The 13,943-nt window shown below is 42.3% G+C and overlaps 1 pseudogene; it reads right to left on the bottom strand.

Annotated features, from left to right (window-relative positions):
- Positions 1-13,943, bottom strand: part of LOC125549239 — a 32,123-nt pseudogene that overhangs the window by 17,647 nt on the left and 533 nt on the right.

The raw sequence follows: 13,943 nt of genomic DNA, 5'->3' as shown, positions 1-13,943 counted from the left end.
CTCATGAAGGCGATCCTAGCGAGGACGATAAGGTTATGGTATGTGTATACATAGCAGCATAGTCATGTAGTAAATTCGTCCTTGTATTTAATCACAGCCGCCATCTCATGCATGTTCTGTCTGCTGTTTGCAGTTTGCATCCTTGGCCAAGAGAAACCGATGCTTAAAGGAGATAGAATCCATGGCGGGGGAGGAGATGGACTACTCGCAGAATGAGATGTTTCTCCGTGTGTTCGTCGTGTTCGTCATCACTAGAGTCGTAGCGCCATGCGAGGACGTGCCAAGGGAACTCCTTGAAGCGATAAGAGACGTCTCAAGCATCAGGAAGTACAAATGGGCTCAGTACGGAGTTGACTTCATATTTCAAAAAGCTCCAACCACAATCCAGGATCTCCAATTAATGAAGACTAAAGTACATGTAGAGGGATGTCTCTTGTACCTTCAGGTAAGAGCAATTATGCTTACACACTAGTATGTTCACGGATCGATTCGTTTGCACACTTGATCATGCGTATTTAAAGTTTTCCGTCCGCATGTTCTATACATGGAACTGCTCCGTAGCATCAATGATCAAGTCGATGGGACCAAGGAGCCTCGCATGGCGGCGTACAACCCGACACTAATGAAGGTCATGATTAACTCGACCAAAACACATAGGAGGGCAAGTCTTCTTCACAAATACGGCTTGCGCGAGGTATAGCTAATTCATGCATATATACACAACCTTGATGAACATTGTGTCACCACGCACCTTTTATATATTTTAAATACTCGTTGCCTGACTGTATTTTGATTTTTCAGTTTGTACGGACTCGCCTTTTAGATGCCAAAAATGAGGCTGATAGAGGAGGTCATGGAGCACGTCGTGTCGCATCTGACAATAGCCTGACGCCTAACAGAGAGATAATGAGTGATAGCTCGGAAGAAAATGATTCATATGATTCTGATTGTGATAAGGTAATAGTCGCCCCCGCGCCACATTCATAACACGAATGATAGTTTGCATAAATTTGTGTTTGTGCACTTGGTTTGGATGTTTCTTTCCTTTTTGTGTTTTTGATAGATTTTAACTTGTTTATACCGGTTCAAGCGTTTTGCAAATATTATGTTCCAATACTTGTTGTGTGCTTTTGGATACAGAAAGCAACCAAAGTAGCTGGAGCGGCCTTGAAAATGCTCATCAGGGAGGGCCTGCTGTCGGGGTTCGGAGAAGCAAATGCAGGCAAGCGCGTATCTACGTGCCCGGCAAAACGCCCTGTCCACATGATTGAGCCGACCGATGATGAAAATGTTTCTCGCCGTCGATTCCCAGATCTGGAAGTTAGGATGAGAGAAAGTAAGTCTGATTTCTGCTGGTTTAATCTTCTCAAATTATGGTCTGTCATCTTATCGCATCTTAGTGTCGTTATTCGAGCGTGTATTAACACAACAAATTAAATAGGCGCAGGCAAAAAACCACTCCATGCAGAACCCACGGACCAACGAAATTTCTCTCAGGAGTATGCTATTTCAACCGGTAATCATAATGTCTTAAACACAACTTCACATATGTATTTCATCCGTTTATTTTCGTAAGAGATCATTGAGTTACCATCACACCAATCTTGCGTCAATCTAACCGGGCTTACCCAAATCGTTGAATGCAATATTCAGAATACAACAGGAGGGAATACGGCTATTGCGACGGATGCAATACTAGTAATTATTCTAAGATGAAGGCCAAGTTGTCGTTAAAATATCATCCAGGTATGACATGTGCAAGCATTGTAAAAAGTACTGATGCATAGACATGTTATCGGGAGTGAAACTGAGTGATCGTCAAATCACAGGGAGGGCACGCATGCGAAACTGTCGCATTTGCCAAAAGTTCCTGGCACATCTACATTCCCTATTGTGCTGCCTGATGATGGCAACGAGCAGACCGCAGGTTGATTTAAAGTGTATTTAGCTATTGGCTGTATCGATTGATCCAAACCCTACATTGAATGTCTCGATGATTGAATTAATATACCTGAATGATTATTCTTCTTCACAGGTCATGCAAATACTCAGATGGAGAACAATCCCACGGATGAAGGCTCCCAAAATGGTGGTAAACAACCAACTTCAGATTCAACAATCATTCCTGTTATCGTATCTGTATGATGATGCAACATAACAATCACTTTTATTGTAAATTGTTATAGATCCCAATTACATGTTACGGCGTAGGATTCAAATGCCAGACGAACCATCATTAGTAAAATCCATGCAAGGTATAAAACATGGGTCACGCATAACTGAAGGTAAACTTTCATGAATGTCATCAAACGTGGTTTGTATGCTCACATACTGCCAAACTAATCTGCATCCTTGTCGTATGTGCATACTATCGGTGAAGATGTACCGCCAAGGGCGATCCATGCGGTCTGCGAAGCTGAGATGGCTAACATGGACACTGCTGCCACTGAAGAGCCAATCGTGCCTGCTATGACAGAAGCAACGCAAGGTATGTTTTGTCCGCAGTAATATTTGTAACACATAATTTCTGCACTATACGTTATCACCGTGATGATCTTGAGACAACCAAAAAGTAACACAAATGTCATCGATTTTTTTTTTCAGATCTTGAATATATGTTAAGGCGTAGGAACATGCCTACAGTCGGACAATCAGTAGCTAATCGTGATCAACGCATAGTTGCAAATCTGGACCATAACGACAATGATGAGCCAATGGTGCCCGCGATGACACAGGAAGGTACGTATAGTCTGCGATGATTTTTTAATATAAATGACTTATACATTATACAACGCTAACCATGATGATCAAATTAACAAGTTGGTACTGACAATTCACAGGGCCAGATGAACATATTCAAGAAGATGTTGCCCCGGATGTAGCTGCACGCGGCGACATTCGTAACGTCCAACCGAGACACGAAACAGAAAGAAAACATGGCAATGAACCTGCTGGGGATTGCACCGAGAAGAACTTACGCAATGATGTTGCGGTTCCTGTGTTGCTAGCTAATAATGGGGGGTCTGAAAATTGTACTCGTGTTTATACATCTCATGGGAATGCTGCGGACCGCACATCTATGATGGATATAGATGAACGTCCAGCTGATATCGCTCGCGAAGTAGATGTCTACTCACGTGGTGTCCCAACAGACGTCCCCAACCCATTGCCGGCTGGTGAGCCCCCCTTAACGTTTACTCTTAAGAACAAATGAAATGCTCCCCCATACATTCATGATAACAAAAAAAGAACAGACTGATATATCTTGTTTAAACGTATGACGTTAGGATCATCAATGACGTGTTTATATAAAAAAGTTAAACCCGCTTTGTTTGATATAATCAAAATTATACATACATGAACCTATAGTCGTCATGAATTACTTTTCGGTATGCCCAAATTAAATAAAGCATATCACGAGTGATATTCAACATACTATAAGGGTATATTACGAGTGTACATTTCTGATTAACACACATAAGCAAACCGCCATGCCCCATCTGGAAATTATCCGGTCAATCGGAATGTGTCGGACCTGTTTACACATCATATTTGAATGCAATTTATGAATGGTCATGCCTCGCTTTTACACGTCATACAGACGCTCTCAACATTCTAACCATGGTGTTCATAGCCGCCGAGAGGGGTATATATCCACCACCGGCTCTAATCCTCGGTGTGCCACCCAGCAATATGGCCGCACACAGCGTTGACGATGGTAATATAGTATTTCATAAATTAATCATGATCTTAGTGCACCCGCACAACACAACCCCCCCTCCCATCCCCTCCTGATGTCCATATCACGTTTGATTGACTATCGGTTTTGATTGTGTTATCTTATCAGGTGCATCAAACGTAGGGGCATCATTGGCTGGGTTTGCATCTGGAAATGCCAACATGGGTCCTGCCTCTGACGTTGGAATTGAGGAGGTCGTGCCGGATAATACCCAACACGTTGCAAACCAGAATATCTTTATGGTAGATAGCAGAGTGCCCATCATTTGGCACAATCTGAAGGATTTATGCCAGTATGATCGAGCAAAGGTATTGTTCAAATATCTGGTAAAACCAGGGCCGCTGGCTGATACGTCCAGGTATGTACACATTAAATGTTTGTGCGTTTGTGTTGTGGGATCCAGGAACTAATCAGTAGCTAACAATCCTACTTTCAAATGATGGTGTCATGTCATATATCAGAATTATGTATCATGTATGCCAGAACATATCTAGAGAGCAACTCACAATGGAGTTGATAGAGCATTCAGATGTATCAAAGAAAACTTTTGCTGCCATAGCATGCTTGTATAACGAGCTCCAAGACAAATCAGATCATCGAAAGAATGATCCTAATTGCCCGTGCACACATTTTCTGCCGCCCGAATTCGCTGTAAGTGTAATACCACGTTGCTTCCTAGTTATCTACATATGTATTGTAGATGACAATGCAAGGCATTTTTTTGACATTTCGTGTTCATCCTACTGCTTTAGATATTAACGTACAATATTCTGTTTCGTTTGACAGGAGATCTCCATAGAAGAGGACGGAGGCAATTTCCTGATATACTATGTTATGGTGATGTTTAATGTTGGTGGGGTGGACACGCATAACCCGCGGTTATGTGATAAGGTGATCACAGATCATTACATCTCGATAAAATAAAAAATACTTTTCCTATGATGCAAGGCAAATATTAATCCTAGAATGTTCGATGGGATTTATGCAGTTCGTTGTACCGCACAAGGAGAATGATTTATGGACAACCTATGTTTATGACACGAATTCGAAGAAGGCGTACATGGTGGATTGCACAACAATGTCATGCAGGACTATGACTGAAAGGCACCAGAACAAGGCTGAAACCATTTTGAAGTCGCTTTACTACTCTGTTAAGTACATTAGAGGACAACCGGAATGGGATGTCAAAGGTTGGGAGTTCTTACCGGGATGGCATGGGAGAAAAGAGATCAAATGGTACCGTATACAAACATCACATCATGTTTTTCAAATACCAAAAAATTGCATGTTTTATATTAGTTGATATCTGGACTAAATGAACGGTATCTTACAACGGGCACACTGGTTTGGACGCGGCATATGCATGCTGGCATTTCGGTGACACCAGGGTCACGAAACATGGAGACAAGGTATATTACTAAACAATTATCTTTATTAAGCACAACGTTTTCTTCCCCATGACATTGCTTTATCCAACATTGTTTTCTTAACATCGTGTCATCATGGAATTGTGCAAACTATGAAGAGGTTTGTGAGAGCGCTCGCATACCTCTTGCTGACCATGGAGTACAATGAAAACATGGTCGACGGGGAAAGCTTCGCTGAGTGATATCCCAAGGATGGGGACCTCATCAATCTCCATTTTCAATAAATAGCTATATTATGGGGCACTATCGGTGAGCGTTTTCAAGACCGCAAGTCATGTTGATGATGTTCGTCAACGGGTCTTAGTTCATTCAGCCATGTCGTATTATGTACCGGATGTTTTATAATGCACCGGTTATAAGATCTGGTCTGGTTTGGAACTTATGCTTTGTGTCGTTATCCATGCAGTTTAGTACTTAATTATGGTTATCAGTATGAACATCAAGTAATTTATGTGTATCGGACAGATCGGATGGGGGCAATCATGATGATTATGTGTTTACTTTCTCTCTAGGGGGGCGATATTTACGATTACAATTTTGTTGCACGGCTCCATAATATGGTTTTTTATGGTAAGAAAACATGTAATATATGTAATATATGTTGCTTAGTATTGTAGCTGTTATGATCATGCAATAAGAACATGCACTATATAAAATCTAACATGTATCAGCAGCCCGATACTAAATGAAACAAAACATGGAATGGATGAAAACAAAACTAAGAACAAGATGCATCGATATCTATGCATTGTTAATAAAGGTCAATTTCATGGTATATGGTTCCATCAAACGGGTTATATCATGACGATGCGCCGAGTACCATCTTTTTGCCATCATCCAAATTCAACATGCATCGCGCATTTCGTTAGCATTATGCACCAACAGAATTTTCACAACAAATGTAAGTAAGATGAATACATGAAGATCATAAAACGGACGTGCGTTATGGCACAAACCACCTTCATATATATACACATGAACCCGTGTTTCATGTCGACGGCATTTAATGTATTGGAAAATTTTATTGGCATCCACGTGGATTTAGTGGGCATATAATCATGTATGTATTACTACAGAGTGCGCCATCAAATAAAAATCATAAAAGGAATTACATGATCGAGATAATATTGGGGAAATATGGTGTTTGCATGTGATGGAGATAAACAAAATTATGAAACAAGAAGACTTATAGTATGTTTGCTTCACACTACACCTGTCTGAGGAATGCTATGCAATCTCAAAAAAAGATAAATATAGGTTTAGCATAGCATATGAGAAGAGTATACAACGGTAGTATGCGACCTCATTTCCAAATGATGATACAATGATAGCCTTTAAACTCGTTCAATGCGTACAACTACTTGGTTCAATAATATGTCCCAAATGAGCAAACGATTAGTACAAACCCAAACAACTTCGTGCACAACTTGCCCACGTTCAGGCACGATTATATTTTTATGCACTCAAACAGATTTTGGGCAATGCCCCTTCTGGTGCATTTCAGACGCGTGTGGCCAGGCTCATGGCATGTGCTACATATTACCTTCCTTTTCTTACTGGGGATATTTGGCGAGACTTCATCTTCCAACTCCTTTGACGGGGTATCTGTGGTCTATTCATTATCATACAAGGAAGACAGAGCATGTTCCCTTTGTTTCGACTCACCACATGGCTTCTTCCCAGAAGATTTAATGCTCTTGTTTTTCTTCTGAGCGGATGACGCAACGTGATCCATCTTTGACTTAGGTCTCGCGGAGGCTGGCCTTCCGCTTTTTTTCACCCGTTCAAGAGCGAGAATTGTGTTGAAGTGGATATTGACGAAGCTCTCGACATGTGGCGGTTCCGGTCGATTATTGGTTTCAGTCATAGTATTGTTCTTCCGAATTGTAGCAGTGAGTTTGCCAATCCCTTCTAGCGCATCTGCTAGGCTCTTCTTATCACGAGAACTCGCCTTCATGAGATCCTCAACAGCAATATACAGGAGGTTCTTTAGATAACTGGTGTCATCTGTATGTGGCCCTTTGTCGCTCATGTCCATACCTGCTGGATAACTACCGGTTGCCCATATAGTCCATCGCTTCAATATATTTCTAGCGGGGATCTTCAGAAAATCCTCACGAATCATCACCTGCATGGGGGTGAATGAATACAGTTAATTGTCCTACGGGGGTGCCATTAAGATGGGATAAGCAATCATAAAGAAATATCACATCATGCCAACATAGACATGAATATACCTTCAATGCATGTCTGCACAACATGCCGACATGGTCAAACATCCCACAATTGCAGTTTATGAACTGGCCATCGACATCTAGCTTGACGTTTCACGACTTCCTCCTTGTTGCATCCTTAACCTTGGATGGTGCAACACTAACCATATAGTGTGCACCGTGCACCACGGGAGTCACTACATAGCTCCCACACTTATAAAGCTCGTCTTGGAACTTCAACAAAACAGAGCGTGTGTATATTGACGCAGCATCATCCTCTATCTGGACACAAACGATGGCACATAAGTAAACCGATATATCAAAATACATAACGATGTTAGATGTTGTGATGGAAACGGAAACGTGGGTCTTACATTTGCATTCAAGTGGAATTCCCTCGCCTCGTCGCTTCTCCTTGACCCAAGGAATTTGTTGTATTGACGGACAAACACATGCATGGGGGATGACCTCGGTATGTACTGTTTCAGCATATGATTAGCACTCTCACTACGCTGGGTGCTTGTCATACCAGCGCAAAAAATACCCTGGAAGTATGGCTTCGCCCACATGGCCCTCTTATCATATAGCCTGACCATGTACTCATTATCACCGACCTTGAATTTGTGCATGAGGGACGACCATTTTGATTCGAACTCATCGACACACATCACATCATTGACTAGCTTGTTGAATTCCTTCTTGAACCCAGAATGCTTGTTATACACGTGGCCGATGTTTCCTTTAACGTCAGAAGGACATGCCATTTACACCATCTATGTTTGGTGTTCGGGGGTGCACTCTCAATCGCATCTTTCATCGCTAAAGCTTGATCTGAAAGTTGCAAATATGCACATACATATAAACGTGAGTTCAGAGGAAATTCATGATGTGTAGGATTTTTTAGTATCAAATATGTGTGCTACTTGCATTTGCCAATACCTGTTAGGATCGTCACGGGATGCTTGTCATTCATCAGAGCCACAAATGTCTTGAACAGCCAATTAAAAGCAGCTTCAGTTTCCTCTCGCATTAGTGCACCTCCAAATATAACGGACTGGAAGTGGTTGTTTACACCGACGAATAGCGCAAACGGCATATTATACAAATTAGTCTTGTATGTTGTGTCGAAGGTCACGACGTCACCAAAGTGGAAATAATCTTGTCATTTTTTCCCTGTTACCCATAGCATTGTACGGACACGACCATCTCCGTCTACGTCTATCTCAACTTTCAAATTCATGTCCTCCATTTTCATATCTTGCATGAGTTTCATGGTCTTCGTCAGATCATCTTTTACTGTGTCCTGAGATAATTTGGCACATAGTGTTAGCAATACTTGCTTCCTATATGGCACTGCTTGCAAATTCCATTCTGCTCCACCCAGGATGTTATAAACTTTGCCAACACTGACATTATTACTTCGAAGATTCTTGATGAAGTCAAATGCTATTGGGTCTATGGAATCATGCGAATTCCACTGAATTTTCGCATCGTACCCAACAGACAAATGGTGGTTGTGTTCCTTGACAAACGTACTGACGTACCACCCATGATCCTTGGTACGAAGTAACCGCACCATGGCCTTGCAGTCAATCTTGCATGATGATGAATTTTCTTTGTCATTCTTGCCCTGAACAGTTGTTCCACGGCATGAAGAAGCGGGTCAGACACACATGAAAATAAATTAGAACACATAATCTTAATGGAAATACAATGAGCACAAAGATATTACATACCGCGCATTGACACACCAGATCATGCATGGTCCTGTACTTGTTTGTGTTAACTCTACTTCTTCCACGCCGGATGCCGAATCCGTGCTCCCATGAATATAAGTTGTAAAAATCATATGCCTCTTGACATGAGTTGAAATCGGTTCCGACCATTGGCTCGAAGATTTCATTGCCTCTACGGTCATTCATTTCGAGCAGACGTCGCTCGATAGCCGTCTTTGTGGACGGAGGCGTCCTCGTGTCAGGGCCATTAGCCCCAATATTTCTGGATATAACATAAACAAATCTGTTATCATTTACGACCTACACATAACATTCCAGCAATATACGTATGATGAATATATAGTGATGTTGACTGATAACATTATCGCGACCGCGATCAGGCAACATCCGAACATCAACATTGAATTTAAATAACTATCCTAGACAGTGGAACGACTATAGTAGGAGGCAAGATTATCGGAAGTCTACTTGACATATTTGTTGTTTTTCAATGTTGGGACGTACGAAACGTCCAGTTCTAAAATAATGGTGTATATATGTATGCAGATATTTACCTTTTCTTCCATCCAGGCACAACTATAACACCTTCAGAGTAATCAGCAGGTACACCTGATTTAAGATCCGAGCGGTGGTCGCATGCATCCGCGCCCCTCAATGTGGCTGGAGGCGTTACTGCCCCCAAGTGCGCGCTGAACAGTTGATATCAGTTATCTATGGGGACATGCATGAACTTAACACTGCGATTTCTGCATCCGACATACTGAAAAAAGATAAACTTACTTGGAGTATGGTCTTTCGTCTGGGACATGCACAATATCTTGGATGCTTGGCCGCGACGATATTTCCGCCGTCGACTCCCCTCCGTCGATCTGCATGACCGCCAAGAACGGTTCGCCGGCGGCGGGGTTGGATCTATGCTCCGGCGCAGAATCAAGGAGGAAAGGGGATTCAGAATCTCATTTGGGGAAGATTAAAAGAAATCGATTATTCCCCGGACGAGCGTTGCAGAAACTACAGCAGTATCCGGTCTCGATACGTACCTACAGCCGGCCGGCAGAGAGGTCCTCGGTGCGGCGAGCACCGGCGCCATTGAATCGCCCCTGTGCACCAGATCCATTAGAGCGATAAGTCAAAAGACTGAGCAGTGCGCTGTACAGGTCGTCTGTATGGAAGACAAAAAATATCAGAGGCTACCGGATACCTGTTACCCTACGACGGCAGGAACCGTGACAGATGCCTGACACGCTAATACGTGCTCTAAAACGCTATCCCGCGTCGGCCATCTCGAGGTAAATCGCAACATTTCAACCGCCACGATAACGCGGCCCCGGTGCAGGTGTGCGAAAAATCCGCGTCCGGGCATCTCCCCCACCCCGCTTGTCCCAAACCTCACGGCAATAAGAGTTCCCACCGCGATCTGGGACACCAGCATCTGCGCGCCACCCTGTATGAACAGCTTGCGCCGCCCCAGCCTATCGACGGCGAACATCGACACCACCGACCCGAGCACGGGGACGCTGCCGGTCATCACCGACGAGAGGAGCGATGCGTCTCCCTTGAAACCCAGGGTCTCAAACAGCACGGGCGCGTAGAAGTTGATGACATTGATGCCGGTGACCTGCTGGAAGAAGGGGATGAGCACGGCCATGGTGAGCTGCGCACGGTACTTGCGCTGCAGGATATTGCGCCACGGATGTTGTACTAGCTTTGATACTTCCCTCGCCGCCACCAGGTCCGCGTACTCCTCGTTGATGTTGTCGGTGCCGCGGATATGGCGTAGCATCCGACGGGACGCCTCCGGGTGGCCTCGCTCCATCAGTGAGTTAGGGGTGTCAGGGAGTAAGAGTGAGCCGACGGTGAAGATGACTGCAGGCACAGCCGCGAGTGCCTAGCTGACGCGCCAACCGTGGCCTCCTTTGATCTTGTTAGTGCCATAGTTTATGAGGGCCGCTGCCAGGATGCCGATGTTGAGCATGAGCTGGAAACCGATGTTGAGCATGCCACGGAGATGCGCCGGTGCCATCTCCGACAAGTACACCGGCAGAGACTGCATCCATGCATACCAATATAATCATTCAATTAAATTAGCTGGTGTGCTTGATTTCCCCCTATTTAGATCACAATATGAGATAGACGTTGACTATATTTTTACATAGGCCAACACATTTCTCGTTCGTAGAGAGTGATTCTAATTTCACCCAAGAACATGATGTATAGTTAGTCAAGACATCAAGGATGCACATAGAACAAAAAGAGACGACCCAGAAAAATCATGCTGAAAACAAACGACAATGCACAACAACATAAAACAACACTGACCACCACATTTGAAAGTACAAGAACCGTGAGAGGTTCTTCCACAGCAGTACCTCCAGAAGACGAATATACACACATGCCAACATCTTCAACTTTGCATTAATATTTTTCATGCGAGTCATGCCACCTCACCATGTCATGCAAGTATTTTTAGGGGTATCAAGTTATGCATGTGAGTCACAATTTATTATTTTTTCTTTGATTATTGTATGGTCATGAACGGCATCTGTGTTGGACCTCGGAGCAAAAACGAGATAATTCATTGCTCACATTTTTTTAAAGATGACATCAAGTTAAGTTCTGTTTCAATGATTCTCTTTTGATACATCACTTTCTGATGCACTTATTCTATTGCTTTTGAAATGTGTACCGAGAATACTTTTACATTTTTATTTCCATTAGGTTTAACTAGTCATCAAACCTGTGCACCTGCACGGGCTAGTAATTTTTTATTTAAATGTAGGGGCATTTGGGATGCTATTCGATCATTGTAGAAGTATTTATTTTCTGATTTGCTATACAAAAAAAATTGAGTTAAACCACTCCATCCCCTTGTGAATGTACTGTTTGCATGCATATCCTTTCCAACCATCAATTGTGTCACACTTATGTGGGTGATATTCTTGTTGTGTGACGCCACGCCCGGGGAAGTTTGGTTTTATAATAGTTGTAACACCGTTCCAGTTTTATAAAGGTTGCCTCCGTATTGGTAGCTATAGTGTTGCAAATACAAAATTCGGTGGATGTATCATTTCTTGCCCTTTTCCCCAAAAATTATGATGAAGTTTGGTGTTATGGTTTGAAGACTTTCAGCATGCCGTCGGTAAAAAAATTACCTTTATTATATCATATTGTTTTTTAGATCATATTTACATAAAATATGCACGCAAAATGTTTTATTCAGGAGTACATGAGGTAATTCATTTCACTCATGATACATAGTGAATCCATGCACTGTTTTCTGTCCGGACAGATGTGATACTGAGCCCATTTATATTACATGAAATGCAACTGTAATAATTTTTTCTTAGTTTTTTCTCTTAAACTACATCAGATAGATAATATGATTTTAATTTCTTCTACAAATATGTGATACTCGAGCCACATATATGATACTGAGCAGATCCTAGCAACAATATCTGCGTCAATAGATATTGTTGTATTGTTTTCTTAGTTTTTTCTGTTACGCAACATCAGATTATATTTATTTTTCTAACGGCTGACAGGCATAAGGCTTACTTTTATTACCTTATGTCAGTATATTGGCATGGAGATTTTAGGATATAATCATTATTAATATTTATTTCTCCTAATTCAGAAAAAATAGAGAAAATTGTGTAGTTATCACACCTTCCATCAAAGTATCAGAAAATTTGACACATGTATCCAATCATCTGAACTACCACAAATCTGGAGCACACATTTTTTTTCTTCTGAAAAGGAGGTTATCCCCCGGCCTCTGCATCGGAGTGGTGCATGCGGCCATCTTATTAATAAGCAAAGTTCAACAACGTCTCTAAGTCCCGAATAACAAAAAGGCTCACAAAGAGCAAAAGCATGAACATGAGATAGCCACAACCGGAGGAACGATGAAGCTGGCTTGTGCAGTTAGACCAAAGAATATACTGGTGTTGTTGGCCTGCTGCCGGCCAGTAGCCCAGTACCCCCCGTCATCTCGTGGCATGGACCTCTTAAGCACTTCACCTCATCTATTGGATGGTCATGAATTCACTAGCGTTTAAAAGTCATGGTTTTTTAAAAACACACGACTGCTGGTGCGTACAGCGAGATCCGATTACATGGCTGCGACGTTGGATGTCAGAAAGATCGATTGGTGATGCCGCACGTGGAGGGTGTTGACGACAGGAGGCAATTTGTCCTCCAGCGGATTAGATGTACAGGGCGGCTTGTTGAGGACAGGAATTAATTAGTAGCTGCAGTGAGGATTAGATGTATTTAATCCTGTATTTCCAATTTTTTATTACCGGGGGAGATGGAAAGAGATTAGAGTCCCCGCGTGCACATAGAAAAGTTATTAGAGTCCTCCTCTCTCACGTGGGTGGAAGCGGCCATGTAGGGCACATCATCGGATTGTTATTTTTCATTAGTTAATCCTATGGATGGAATTTCCTAACCTCTAGATTTAACTTGGAGCCTCATATGGTGTGCCTCGTATGGTGCTTTCAATTAGTAAATATAAGATAAGATTGTTTTAAACAACTACTTTTTATGTATTTATTTTCACACGATTCCTACATCAATGCACGATGCATACATCATCTAGTTAATTAATAATAATTAAGATACAAACCACCTAGTGATGAGGCAAACAACAAAGCAGTCAAACCTATTGGAAATTTCTTGGTTGCACTTGGGAGACATATATTTGCATACGGCGGCATTTTGATGTGACCTTGAGGGCGACATATATTTGCATAAGGGATTGCGATGTTAACTTGAGGGTGACATATGCACAACTGAAATAGCTAAATGAATCAGCCTGTTTTGAATT

This window comes from Triticum urartu, chromosome 3 (assembly GCF_003073215.2).
Source record: "Triticum urartu cultivar G1812 chromosome 3, Tu2.1, whole genome shotgun sequence".
Classification (NCBI taxonomy): domain Eukaryota; kingdom Viridiplantae; phylum Streptophyta; class Magnoliopsida; order Poales; family Poaceae; genus Triticum; species Triticum urartu.
This window is presented reverse-complemented; position numbering and strand designations above follow the sequence as displayed.